Here is an 11,759-nt window from a genome sequence, read left to right on the forward strand (position 1 = left end):
TCTAACAGGCACAAGGCCCCATTGTAAAAACAGGAAAAGTGGGGTTTTAGCACTTACTAGCATGAAAAACAAATATAGACACACTGTGCATAGAGATCCATTTAAGACTCAAACTTGCTTTGATACTATAAAACAGTGTAAGTTAGCTTTTTAAGTTGATAATATATTATACAAGTGTATTGCAATTTTTCCCCAAAAATCCACACGATTGCAAATGTGACATTAATTTAACAGTTAAACAAACAAAATTGTAATAATAAGTGATGTACATAGAGTATTGTTTGCTCTATTTTGCAATTAAATAATAGTGTAGGAGCCATGTAATGGAAAAGTAATGTGACCAATGCTAAAAGAGGAGTGTCATTTATAAAGTGGGGTTAAGACACCTGTTATATGTTAATGCTGATTTATACTTCTGAGTCGGATCAACGCCATAGTCTCCATGTTGTAGCCTAGGCATCGGATTTCATTTATACTTCTGCGTCATTGTCTGTGTTGATGTGCAATTACACATGCAGAGGGATCATGTGAAACCCGAGGGAGAGGTTTTAACAGACTAATCACAGCGCTTGCGGACCGCGTATAATTGACGCGTTGTTACATTTTTACGCGTATAATTAACGCGTTGTTACGGTACGCACGTCGTAGGCTATGCGTGCTACACACAGCCTACGACGTAGCTACGGCGTGGGTTCGACGCAGAAGTATAAATTTGGCTTTAGTATGGGGGAATGACTGTGAGGGCTGAAACACATTTTGTGTCTCCAAGTGTTTGTGTTTGGTCAGTGAATGAATCTGGGGCTTTGAATGAATTGGGAGAGTCATTGATTCAATGACCCATTCAAAAATACAGTCACTTGCTTAGCTAATGAAAGGATGAATGAATGACTCGATGACTCACTCATTAAGACAGCAACCTGCCACCATCTACTGCTGGTTTTAGTTTAATATTTAAAAGAATCACTTCGCTTTGACCATCATTTCATATTTCTCTATTGAACATTTTTATGTAAAACTGTCTCATAACATTATTTATGCCATTGTAATGGCATTCATGCTACATCTGAGCAAGATTAAACAGTCTGTAAACACATCTATGCAGCTTGTACCACTGCAGTGCAAAGATGGCTTTTGTTGAGAATTTTTCATTTGATTGAAATGATTGATTTTGCTTTGCTTTATTTAATATATTAATAGTTATATTAATGGAATTTTAAGAATTTGACACATAGGTACATTTAATACGGTTAGAAAAACTTTGCTTTAATTAAAGGTTTTAAAAAATGCACCTGAAAATCAATTTAAGGTGGGCAAACATTGTCCCAACAGAAAAGGTGTGACTCCAGGCTAAGTGGAAGAGTGGAAGAGGATACATAGAAGGATGTTAAATGTCACTCTAAAAAGTTGGGGAACCTCTCCATTAACAGTATCTTCATTTGTAGAAGATGAACACAAGTCTTATGGGTTTTGGAATGACATGAATTTTCATTTTTGGGACAACTATCCATAGAAAACTGAGCAACAAAATCAGCGAATTCTGAAATCCTTGGGTTTCTGGCCAAATGTAAAGTCTGTGTTTTCACAGACCGGTTAGCTGTTAGCAAGCCTGGCCCTTGAAAGACAAGCAACATTCCTGCTGGATCAGCAAAACTCAATATGCTTCCAGGCTAGATTAACTCACAGCAGGAATATAGAGTCTAGCCTGGGCACAGGGGTATATGAATGATTTTAAATGTAGGAGGGCACATTAAACCATCATTCTAAAATAATTAGCCTACCCCTCCAAAAAGGGGGCAGGCAAATGTAGAAATTTATATTGCACTGGCAGCCAGTTCATGTTGTGGATCATGGGATTGACATGGCTTTGCACAGCTAGAGCAGCTACATGGTGTGACATCTGTTTAACAATTAAATTGGTGTGATTGAAAAAAACCCTGCGCAGACATACACTGATTTTATTTCCTCAACACTCTTCCATCAGTAAGCCAAGATGGGATGCTTAAACAAACTATATTTTGATGGACCTACAGAACCAAAGTTTACACTTTAAGGAAATGAACCTAACAATGGTGTACTTATAGTTTGCTGCACACTGAGATGGGACACACTTCTTTATACATGCACAGATATTATACACACACACACTGATATAACACCTCATCATTCAAATAGAGATCATTTCCATTCACTAGTTCCAAAGCAAGTCCGATCATTCCAGAAATGGAGCAAACATAATGCCTCCAACATATTTTGCAAACAGTAACAGCAAAACAGTTTTCAAATGGAAATAGACTTCAGTCAACCCCAATAACATCTGCATAGCATCTCCTGCTGCAGCCGAGCAGCCAATCAGCAGCCTCCTGCTAGTCATTAGCTGGTTTAATGACTGTATTTTCACTGACAATAGAGCTCGTTTAACACGACTGGGGCAACATTTTACATGCTGCACACTTTCATAAAGCAGCTAGCTTTTCCGGTGAAAAATGAGCAGTGCTAGACAGCTTAATCTGAACTGTCACTGAGATTGTGGGGATTAGCAACTAAAACCACTGCCAGTGCCAGCTAATGAGGCTATTACTCATTTTGTATGTACCAACAAAAAAAAATTGAAGTTTGAAGTCTGTTCTCAAATAGAGTATAAGTACAGCCACTAGAGTATCATCTGCAAACTTTAACAAATGACTTATACACTGCCAGGAAGAACCACAGTTGGAATTCCGCCCACAAGTAAGGTACGGATCATATGATTTTCTGAGCCACAACTATGACCTCAGAGCAAACAGCTGTAACCGATCACACAGATCTGGTTATGGACATTATGTCCTGTGCTACGAGATGCACCTCAGAGGATTACACCACGTAGCCTTCCAGTAAACATGCCAGTCAGGAGCCTAAATAGCCTTTCCTAGTCTGTTGTATCCATTTATTTCAGCATTAGGGAACTCTGATGGCATACCACACAAATAAAAGGCTATTTTCAAGCATTTGATTAACGCAGAGCTCTCTGCATGTAATCGAATCCAGCTGGAGTTCTCATGACACCATTTCCAAAAAGTGATCCACATTGAGAGGGCGATAAAGTATAGGGGGGAGGTAACAGTCATGGAGCATGACACCCAGGTTTGGCTTTTCCTCTCTGTGTGGCTAATACACTAGACATTGGCTGGAATCCAACTGGTGTTGTTCTCACCCATAAACACAACAAAACTCCTTATATAGATCTACGGGACATGTAGCAAGTAACATCTGGCTCCAAATCCCTCATAGTCTTCAACATGATCTTGTCCTAATGGGCAGTAATTTGTGTAAACAAAGTGTATTTTTAGGAACCTTTATTTGCGCAGAACATCAAAAATGTCACATCTTTTTTTTTTACGATTTTCCATTTGGACTTAAAATGACTTAAACAGAATATGTAAAAAAAAAAAAAAAAAAAAAAAAAAAAAAAGTTTTTTTTTTTTTTAAATGATTTACCAATCCCTGACCTTTGATAAAGGCATACATTCATAATCCATAATTTAGACAGATGCTGTCAACACATAGCCCTGCGAAGGTTAAACGGATGGTCGACAAATATTAGCATCTTTACGTCAAGCCAAATTCCAACTTTAGAAGGACAGAGGGGGCCAAGAAGGTAGTAAACTGAGATTGAGAGTGATAGACAGACAGAGAGACAGATAAAATTGGACACAGACTAAGACACCACCCGACTCATCTTCATGCAATGAAACACTGCCAACATTTATTAAGAGTGCTTTAAATGCTGAAACTTTAATGTTTTTTCTCAGCAAGTCAAACAATGTTGTTGAAATATGACATTTATCTGCATGTAAAAATAAGTGTCAAATACATCACATATTTTCCAACAACAGATTGTGGGTAAAAACACTCTTACAAAAGAATATCAACATACTCCTATGCGGTAAATAAGATTTAAAAAGGTCATGACAAATCACAAAAACACAATTATCTGCAAATATTAACTCTAATAATAATACCCAAATGGTCTTGAGATGAATCCATGCTATGTTCACTCTATAGATCCATCTGTCATTTAGGACCAGCAGGGTCCATTTAAAGAACTGTGTTGCCAAGCTATATATATAGCTATATAAATGTAACTTAACTTGCATGTTTATAATACTTGAGTTGACGGTGTACCTAAATAACCCAAGTGAGTGAAGATAGATCATTTCTGCAAGTTCAGTTTACAAAGTTACATCACATGATTCTTCACAACTTCTCCAAACTCTGTGCATGTTACTGTGCGTATATGCTTTAGGTCCCTAGACTCTTTGTGAAATATGCAGCCTTTCTTGTTACAAATGTTTAAATGTCACACACATAAAAAAAGTTGAAATTCTGGTAAAATATGATAAGCTGACATGTAGGATTTTTTCTTTTGTGGATTAAAATATTTTGTATTATTTTGAAAGTCAATTAGGTCCAAACAACACTGGACCCCACCGACTTTCATTGTGTAAAATAAACCCACAGAAATTTTTTTCTCTACATATGTTTATCTATATTTAATAGCTTTATTCATATCTTTTATGTTCCAGCAAGAATTCAATAGTAAGTAATGATAAAATAATTTTAATTTTTTGGTAAACTATCCCTATAAAATTGTGCTAGTGGATGGCAAAAGTATAATCAATATCTTAAAATAAAAAAAATCGTTCAAATCCATTGTCTTATCTTAAAATAGAGGAATCAATTATTTAATAGCTGAAATAAACAAACATACAGAAAAACAAATAAATAAATAACTAATTACTATTAAGTAATAATACATTAATACATTTATAGATTTATTTATATAAATGGCGTAGATATCTGGCATTCCCAGATTCCCTGTATGCTGACACAGACTAGACTATACTGTATACACACATATATTGTATACACAATATAGTTTAATCTGTGTCAGCTCTACAATACAGGGAATCTGGGAATGCCAGATATCTACGCCACCCAGCCAGCTGTAGACTGGCTCAGAAAACCCTTCTCGACGCTCTGATTTCATGTAACCATATTGAGCCTCATGTCAGAGGGCAAAGAATACCCCGAAATTCCTAAAAATACCCTGACAGAAAAAACACCATTCAAAGTGATGGGATGCATGCAATGTTTTAGCTTTGGAAGCACCCGAGACATGTTCTTTACCTAATACATTGTCCAACAATCCATCAGACCACTGTATTTTTCTTTCAACACCTTTCTTAGCTCACTCATCTACTGCTCCAGTGGAATGTGTTCAAATTAGAGCAGCTTGCTTGAACCCTCATAGCAGTTTGGATGGTAATTGTATCTGCCCATTCTGGCAACCAACTCTTAGTGAGCACAAAAGATCACGATGAGCCAGTTAACCATTCTGCTGAAGGGGAGGCAGCAATAGCAGAAGTTCCTAATATAACAGACTGACCTGTCCTGGATCCTTTTTCGGCACAGAGAATGTGGGGGTAGAAACAGCCTCAGGCCCCCAGAGTCAAACTAAACTCCAAGGCTCCAATAGGTGTCCTGTGTCTGCCTGTATGGAGCCAGACATTTTGTTGGGTAAACACTTTCACACAATTAAAATATGCATGTTATTCACCATGTATGTTCCAAGTTATTCTCACCAAGACTGCATTTAATCAAAATCAAAGTAAAAACAGTAATTTTATGAAACATTATTACAATTTATAATAACAGTTTTTCTTTTTAAATATATTTTAAAATGTAATTATTCCTGTGACAGCAAATCTACAGCATCATTACTCCAGTTTTCAGTGTCACATGAACCTTCAGAAATCATTATAATAAGTTGATTTACTCCATAAAAAACATTATTATAAATGTTTTTTTTTTTAATGGCTGTGATGCTTCATATCTTTGTGAAATACGCTATACCTTTTTTAAGATTCTTTGATGAACAGAATTAGAGAAATATTTTGTAATGTAAAATTCTTTACTGTCACTTTTAATCAATTTAATGCATCCTTGCTAAATAAAAGTATTGATTTCCTAATTAAAAAAATAAATAAATCATAAGCGTATTTCAAAAGTCAAGAGCTAAAATAACTTATTTTTTAAGGAACTTATTAATAAGACTTACTTTCTTAATAATCTAAATATATTTAGATTTTTTTTTCTGGGAATGACATGAGGGTGAGTAAATAACAGAATTTTCATTTTCAGGAATAGCATTCTCATAGAAGCTGACTAGATCTATAAACACAAATCTGAGCTAGACAAAATGTCTAGTAATCGGTTCTTATGACAGGTAACAATAACAGGTAACTTAACTAGAGGGTTTTGTGAGGTGTATCACAACTCAATAAACCTAAAGCTTTACCAAAACTTCTGAAGCCAGAATAAACAACCAGGCATTTTCATTCAAGATGAAGATCCAGATAGAAGTGAGTGGCAAAATATGGAAAGTAGAGTTCAAAAAGAGAGAATGATGACAGTGTAGTGTGTGGAGGTGTAGTGTTTTATCAGTTTCTATTGGCAGTCGTGCTCAGAACTCACTGGAGCAAAAGGATGTGACACCCGCATACCCAACGACACCCCTGCTAATTATAACGGCTGCATTTGAGGAGAAGTTTCAGTCAGACTGCCACCTCAACTTTCTGTGTGAATACAAATTCTTCAAGAATAGTTCACAAATTTAAATTCTGTTATTTACTCACTCTCATGTTGTTCCAAACCACTTTATTCCTTCTATGAACACAAAAATAGTTGATCAGAATGTTCAAAAAAAAATTAAAACCATTGCAGAGGGGTGGATTTTCAGTGGAATGGGACTTAAATTTACAAACTTACACTTTCCACAAATCTTGTCATTTTATAGTGATTTTTTAACACATATGGAGCTTGATGACAGCAGCTGCTCATTCACGTAGTGTGAACATTTCTTCTCATTTTGTGTTCAATGTAAGAAAGACAATCATACAAGTTTGGAATGACATGAGGGCTTGTAAAAGATCTAAGTTGTCTGATAATGTGGAATTCAGAATGACAGGAATTTAAAAATTTGTAAAAACCTCTATACTGACTCAAAAACAGTTTCTAGTGGTTCTCTGGAATGTAGAATGGAAAATGCAACACTTGCCCAAGGTAAAACTAGATTTGGGCAGAACATGGCAGGTGTTAAAGGAGAACTCCGGTCAATTTTAACATTGAGCTCATTTTTTTGTACATTTGGAGTGCTGTCAATACAGAAGACAACGACAAAAATTGGTGTTGCCTACACCGTGTTATCCTCTTTTTAAAATCTGCACCCTGTTGACTTCAATGGGGCAAATTTTAAACCTGCTTTTAGCCTCTTAACATCCTTGATGTGTCATTACAAGTGCCCAGCCATGTTGAGTGATTCCTTCAGAGTGAACACGGTGAATCTGACTGCAGTAGATGTGAAAGATATGAAGTTAATTCGGCCAGCGCTCATACCTGTATTTATTTCCTGTTTTCGGTCGAAGTCCACAGTAGTCGATTGTCGAGTTCTCCACTGTTGCTTATCTACCTATGATCACGCGCGTGAACTCGACAATCGACCACTATGGACTTCGACCGAAAACAGGAAATAAATACAGGTATGTGCGCTGGCCGAATTAACTTCATATCTTTCACATCTACTGCAGTCAGATTCACCGTGTTCACTCTGAAGGAATCACTCACATTAGCTGTGCACTTGTAATGACACATCAAAGATGTTAAGAGGCTAAAAGCTGGTTTAAAACTTGCCCCATTGAAGTCAACAGGGTGCAAATTTTAAAAAGAGGATAACACGGTGTAGGCAACACCGATTTTTGTCGTTGTTCTCTGTACTGACAACACTCCAAATTTACAAAAAAATGAGCACAATGTTAAAATTGACCGGAGTTCTCCTTTAAGAGGCTCATTTGAATGCCCTCACATACATCCGTTTGCTACAATTCCTGTTACATTAAACAAACAAAAATGGCCTTCAAAATACCAAGATTGCCAGTGGTCCAAAGGCATACAGTATACAGTGAAATGTGCTTAATAAATACGCTACTGTTTAAAAGTTTGGGGTCAGTAAGACTGAGAATTAAGAATTAACACTTTTATCGAGGATGAGTTAACACGGATCACAAGTGACAGTAATGTTACAAAAGATTTATATTATTTCAAAAACAAAATGCTCTTTTGAACTCTCTATTAATCACCAAGAATCCTGAAAAAATAACTGTTTTCAACATTGATAATAATAAGTAATGTTTCTAGAGCACCAAAGCAGCATATTAGAATGATTTCTGAAGGATCACGTGACACTGAGTATTGACTCAGCATGTTTAAAATTTGTAGCCAATACATTTTAAAATGTATAAAAATCAAAAACAGTTATTTTAAATTGTAATAATAATAATAATAATGATGATATTTCTCAATTTTACAGTTCTACTGTACTTTTATTAAAGAAACTTCTTTTTAAAAGATTTTTAAAATAATCTTACTGATCCCACACTTTTAACGATAGTGTAAGTGATGACATTAAGTGGCAAATTAGCAATGAAAACTATTTTTCTAAACAAGCACATTCATAACCTATGCTGGCTGACATATAGCTGGGTCAACATCAATATAATGAAGGGTATGATTAGCAGACAGACCTCATTTCTCATGCAATATTGTTTATACAGTAGTAGCAGCAGGCTTATCTGAACCATAAGTGCCAGGCAAAATAAACAAAAATGACATTTTGTGATAAGTGACCATTCATAATTCAAAGAAAAGAGAACAAATAAATGGACTGTTTGAGGTTCTATTAATGGCACGTTTCACTCATTGGTCCCATATGACATATGCCTAATTCTCCCTAAAGAAACCAACTGATCCGTGGCATAAGGGAACCCTTTTTTTTTTATTTACACTCACGTTCAACATGGTGTGTATAAAATTAACATTTTCACTCAGCTGACTCTGGCCTTCCAATTAAATGGTATTTTAAAAGAGAATATGTGGGACATTGTTGGAGTGAAGAAAGCGACAAGTGATGAGTCGCTAGCACAAGTCAATGAGCCTGTCACCTATACAGTGTACACTCAAGCTAAATAACAGGAACCTTGCCAATGAGGTATGACCCATGGGCAAGCGACCAATAAAAGTGACAGTGGTGATAAAAAGCAGCATGCAGTTTATCAAAGGGACAGCAGACAGTACTCTGCTTGATGCCTTTTCCTAAGCTACTGGATTCATCAGCATCAGCAGTCCATCACCACATACACAGTAAGCAGACCTGTCTGTCTCCTTCAGGTCAGACATTGAATACTGCAAGATGAACTTAAGACTTTAAAAGCAAAGTAGGTCTACAATGCCGATAAAAGGTAAAAACAAAAATAAAACCCACAGTCTTGTAATTCCATGCGCCTCAAAAAGAGATTACAAGCTCTTAGAATGAGAGAGAGAGGAGGATGAGTTACACTGACTGATAAAAGTGCTAAAAAACCTTAGGAATGTGCTTGAGTCCTGCTCATGATGTAAGATAAACCATCTTTACTGGACTGTCACTAAAAAAGCACTATTGGAAAAAGTTAGTTCTTGACCTTGACAATGACAAACAAGATGAAGCTGAAGAGAAGTGCCAAAGCAAAAAGAACAATGTACTTGCATACCATCATATAGTAATAAAACAGATGATTAACCTATGCAAAGCAACTCTCATTTAGCATACTTTGAACAACCATGTCAATGAAAATTCACAAAAAAGAAAGATGCTCATCTTTGTATGGCATCTCCTTTCATAAGGTTTTTTCTCTTCAGTTTTTAAAATGCCAAGAGAATATGACAAAAATAAAAAAGTAGCATAATGTTGGGACATGTTGTACCACTATATGTCAGATATGATGTTGTCAGAATGGGAACCTGCCAATCAATAGCTTATAATAGGATTTTCAACTATATTAACATTAAAAACACCTCATGAAATAGATAATACAATAGTATGTGTATGTTTCAGCCACAAAAAACTTAATGGTATAAAATTGCAAAATATAACAACAGCGTTGAACAAGGTGTTGTAAACCAACATGCAAAACTAATGCTAGAGATGACATATTTGTGTAATCAAAACCTACCTTGTCCTGGGTCTCCCCTACTACTTGATTAGCAGCTATGCTCTCAAAACCAATAAACATATGTTTGCTAAACTTGTTGTAGTGAACAGCCTATGCAATTCGGCAAATAACAGTTAATTAGATAAAAAGCAGAGTGAGTAATGTAATGAAAACCAAACAATACATCTTTAAAGAACAATGGCGAATCCACAAGTATAAATTTGCAAGCGTCTGAGGGGATGTTTAAATGTGATGACACAGAGGGGTGTGGCGTCAGCATGGGCTGCATGTGTCTGGACAACCACAAAAGCATTTTATCCCACTGCTAAGGCTGGATTGGTGTAGTTAAGAGTGTTTAAATGTTTTAACAATGTCAGAGTATTTACATTTGCGGGAAGGGTTAGTAACGCGGATTGAGAGAGAATCTGGAAGTAATACTTTTGAATTAGGAATCAGTCCTCGAGCAATGCTTACTGTTTTGATATAACCACAGTGTAAATTAATTCTTCTAAAGACGGTAACTTCTGCCCTGATAAAGCAGGTAAAATAGGTTATTAAATTCTACTCAAAAAACGACCACTATTTTAATCTGAAATTAACTGTTAAAGTAAACACATGATGTGCTGAATATGACGGTATAGGTGTAACGTTATATAGTTGCAATCCACAAAAGTTAAGCTTTTACATATTTAGAAAAAAACATGCAAGTCTCGCCAAGTTTGAAATAAAAAAAGAATATTTCCTATATTACAGCCGTTTTGATTCATCCATAGTCTCCCTCCGTCTCGTGAAAGCGCGAGCAAACATTTGCCTCACTGCAAATATCAATCATCATCAGTCTTCTGCATTAAAGAGACAAACGTTTACTTTAAGTAACCTAGTTAAACTTACCAATTACAATGCAGATACCCACAATGTCCCCATCGATTAATGTGCGCATGAATTAATTATCCTCATTAGCAACTGGTGAAGCATGTGTATCATGTCAGATGAGATAAGGACTCTAAGCACGTCTCTTTCCAGCACACACTGCTTATTTCCACGCACCTCCAAATCCCAATCCATTCAACACTGCATGTGAGATCAGTCTTGCCGTATTAATACATAACGCACAGCGATCGCGGATCTTTCTGTGCACAATCCGCCGAACACTGAAATCTGAGCACACTGGGTCTTACCGGTGAGTTTGTTTACCGCAGTTTCATTGCAAGCTCTCAGCCGCTCGATGCAGAGTAAACTACGGTCTTGTCCTGCCTCTTTGGAGTAAATCCCTTTTCGATTTACGGAATTTACCGAGCTCAGCCGAGGTGGGAATAGAGGAAATGCGTCATGCAGACCGGAATTAAGGGGAATGTAGTCCTGATTTGTAGTCGGCCTTCTTTTGCGCTTTAGTAGGCTGTTTTTATGGTAAATTATTATTAGGCTACATAATAATATTTTGATATTAATTCAATATATATGTGAATAAATAATATTTATTCACATAAACTACCAACCAATATTGATATAATAGTTATATAGTAATAAATAATATTACACACACACACACACACACACACACACACACACACACACACACACACACAAGCCTGGCAAAAATAGCCATCATAGTCTCGACAGTTTATTTCTTGATAACCATTATAATATTATTTAACCCTAGAATGCACAAATGTAAACAAACTCTAAACTAATAAAGTA

The 11,759-nt window shown here is 36.1% G+C and overlaps 1 protein-coding gene across 1 annotated transcript in view; it reads right to left on the reverse strand.

Moving 5' to 3' along the window:
* tln2a (talin 2a) overlaps positions 1-11,343 on the reverse strand; it is a 56,786-nt gene extending 45,443 nt beyond the window's left edge. Inside the window, exon 1 of the mRNA XM_081358989.1 lies at positions 11,240-11,343. The gene's annotated coding sequence lies outside the window, so the exon portion shown is untranslated. The remainder of the gene's footprint in view (positions 1-11,239) is intronic.
* Between the last annotated feature and the right edge of the window lie 416 nt (positions 11,344-11,759).

This window comes from Scardinius erythrophthalmus (genome assembly GCF_964197995.2).
Source record: "Scardinius erythrophthalmus genome assembly, chromosome: 2".
In the NCBI taxonomy this organism is placed as follows: domain Eukaryota; kingdom Metazoa; phylum Chordata; class Actinopteri; order Cypriniformes; family Leuciscidae; genus Scardinius; species Scardinius erythrophthalmus.